Source organism: Chiloscyllium plagiosum, chromosome 39 (assembly GCF_004010195.1).
Source record: "Chiloscyllium plagiosum isolate BGI_BamShark_2017 chromosome 39, ASM401019v2, whole genome shotgun sequence".
In the NCBI taxonomy this organism is placed as follows: Eukaryota; Metazoa; Chordata; class Chondrichthyes; order Orectolobiformes; family Hemiscylliidae; genus Chiloscyllium; species Chiloscyllium plagiosum.
The window spans coordinates 9,683,480-9,686,739 of record NC_057748.1 but is presented as its reverse complement, the minus strand read 5'-3'; the positions used below and the strand labels follow the sequence as shown (position 1 = coordinate 9,686,739).

At 46.6% G+C, this 3,260-nt stretch overlaps 1 protein-coding gene across 2 annotated transcripts in view; it reads right to left on the bottom strand.

Moving 5' to 3' along the window:
• Positions 1-509, bottom strand: part of LOC122542211 (transportin-3-like) — a 61,134-nt gene extending 60,625 nt beyond the window's left edge. Inside the window, exon 1 of one of the 2 annotated variants that reach the window (XM_043679706.1) lies at positions 439-509. The gene's annotated coding sequence lies outside the window, so the exon portion shown is untranslated. The remainder of the gene's footprint in view (positions 1-438) is intronic. The other variant, XM_043679705.1, reaches the window with a different exon arrangement.
• Between the last annotated feature and the right edge of the window lie 2,751 nt (positions 510-3,260).

The following is a 3,260-nucleotide window of genomic DNA, read 5'->3' as shown; positions in this document are numbered from 1 at the left end:
GTTCAATGCTGGTGCAGGCTCGAAAGGTTAAATGGCCTACTCCTGCTGCCAATTCTCACACTCCTAGTCCAGGACAGTAAGAGACCATTAAACACAGGAGCAGAAATTAGGCCTTTCAGCCATCGGGACTGCTCCGCCATTAAATCCTGGCTGATAAGTTTCTCAATCCCATTCACCCATTTTCTACCCATAACCCTCGATTCCACATGATACTCAAGAACCTATCTACCTCTGTTTTAAATATATTCAGTGACCTGGCCTCCACTGCCTTCTGTAGCAGTGAATTCCATATGTTCACCACTCTTTGGCTGAAAAGGTTTCTCCTTATACTTGTTCTAAATCACCTTCCCTTTACTCTAAAGCTGTGCCCTCAGGTCCTAATCTCTTCCCCCCACTCCCCCCACTCCCCCCACTCCCACTCCCGGCCCCGGTCCTTACCGCCTCCCACGGCACCGCCGATACCGAGTGTCGCAGCCTGATGACCTCACGAGGGCGGGCGCCCCCGCCTGTGCTGCCGTCCCCTCAGAGCCCGCCCCCCCGACCATTGGCTGGACCCACAGCGCTCTCCATCTCCATTGGTTCCGGCGATGCCCATCACGGGTAGGCCCCACCCTACAGGAATGATTGTCGAGCCGTCCTCCTTCCTGATTGGGTAACGCGTTCGGATTCGCGCAGGTCGATTTCCTGCGATGTGAACGTTTGTTTCTCCTTGGCACTGAACAAAATGGGAGTTAATCTCAAAAGGAACGTATCTCCGGTGCAGTGTAAATGCTGACCGTGTGCATTGTCAAGGAGCAGTGGGCTCTCACTGCGCACGCGCGGCATCCGCTGTCAATCATAACAGGGCTCACGGACGCCCCCAGACGGTACGTCCGGAAAATGCATCCATTGTTGCAACCTACAAAAGTGGCCCAGGGTTCCAACCCGTTCAAGGGAATATAATGGTGTGGGTGCGAATCCCGTCACGGGAGATGAAGACATTTGAATGCCCTTGAGGAAAGAAATGCGTCCGTCCTTTATCGGCTGTAACAATGTAGGGGAAATCTTAACTGTCCTCTTGCAACGAGGGATAAGCTGACAAGAGACACCGGTTTCCCACGAATAAATTTTGAAGAAGCATGCATTACAAATTTATTTATCTATGTAAAAGTCATAGAGACAAACAGCACAGAAACAGAAACTTCAGTCCATACACATCCATACCGAGCAGCTATTCTAAATTAACCTAAGCTCCTTTCTACTCATCCAAACACATTTGAAGAAGGGCTTATGCCCGAAACGTCGATTCTCCTGTTCCTTTGACCTGCTGCGCTTTTCCAGCATCACATTTTTCAGCTCTGATCTCCAGAATCTGCAGTCCTCACTTTCTCCTAGTACATTTTAAATGCTGTATTAGTGTAACAGTAACAGCCTCCACCAACTCTTCAAGCAGCTCATCCCACACATTTTCACTCCGTGTAATGTTGCCCCCTTAGGTCCCTTTCAAATCTTTCCCCTCTTACCTTAAATCTATCCCCTCTAGTTTTGGATTTCTCTACCCTAGGGAAAAGATCTTGGCTATTCACCCTATCCAGACCCCTCACGATTTTATAAACTTCTATAAGGCCACCTCTCATCCTCCAAAGCTCTAAGGAAAATAGCACCAGCCTATTCAGCTTCTGCCTATAGCTCAAACTTCCAACCCTGGCAACATTCTTCTAAATCTTTTCTGAACCCTTTCAAGTTTCACAAGATCTTTCCTAGAGAATGGCAACCAGCACTGAACACAGTATTCCAACAGAGAGCTAACCAACATTGTGTAAAGTCCCATCGTGACTTCCTAATTCCAAGAGGAGAAAGTGAGGTCTGCAGATGCTAGAGATCAGAGCTGAAAATGTGTTGCTGGAAAAGCGCAGCAGGTCAGGCAGCATCCAGAGAACAGGAGAATCGACGTTTTGGGCATAAGCCCTTCTTCAGGATTCCTGAAGAAGGGCTTATGCCCGAAACGTCGATTCTCCTGTTCCCTGGATGCTGCCTGACCTGCTGCGCTTTTCCAGCAACACATTTTCAGCTCCTAATTCCTATACTCAATACAATAACCAAAAAAGGCAAGCATACCAAATGCCATCTATCATATCTACCTGCAACTCCACTTTCAAGGAACCTGCCCACCCCAAGGTCTTTTTATTCAGCAACACTCCCTAGCACCTTACCATTAAGTGTATAAGCCCTGCCCTGATTTGCCTTACTACAATGCAGCACCTCGCATTTATCTAAATTAAACGTCATCTGCCACCCCTCGGCCCATCTGATCAAGGTCCTGTTGTACGCTGAGGTAACCTCCTTCATTGTCCACTACACCACCAATTTTGGTGTCATCTGCAAACTTACTGACCATACCTCCTATATTCACATCCAAATAATTTACATGAATGACAAAAAGCAGTAGACTCAACACCGAGCCTTGTGGCACACCACTAGTCACAGGTCTCCTGTCCAAAAAGTAATCCTCCACCACCATCCTCTGTCTCCAACCTTCAAGCCAATTTTGTATCCAAATGACTAGTTCTCCCTGCATTCCATGTGATCTAACCTTGCTAACCAGTCTACCGTGTGGAACCCCATCAAACACCTGACTCAAGTCCATATAGACAATGTCCACCACTCTGCCTTAAATCTTCATCACTTCTTCAAAAAGCTCAATCAAGTTAGTGAAACATGACTTCCCATACACAAAGCCATGTTGACTATCCCTAATCAGTCCTTGCCCTTCCAAATACATGTAAATCCTGTCCCTCAATCTTCTCCAACAATTCACCCATCAATGACACAAGGTTCACGGTCTATAGTTCCCTAGCTTTTACTTATCACCTTTCTTAAATAATGCCACCATGTTAGCCAACCTCCAGTCTTTCAGCACCTCACCCGTGGCTATCGATGATACAAATATCTCAACAAGGGGCCTGGCAGTCACTTCCGTAGCTTCCCACAAAGTTCTAGTCCTGGGAATTTATGCATTTTAAGATGTCCAGCACCGACTCCTCTGTAATATAGACACATTTGAAGATATCACTGTTCATTTCCCCAAGCTCTCGAGCTTCTATGCCTTCTCCACAGTAAATACTGATGAGAAATAAGTGTTTAGCATCTCACCCATTTCCTACTCTCTGTACATAGGTGGCCTTGCTGATTATTAAGGGTGCCTACTCTCACCTTAATTACTTATTTGTCCTTAATGTGTTTGTAGAATCCCTTTGGATTCTCTTTAACCCTATCTGCCA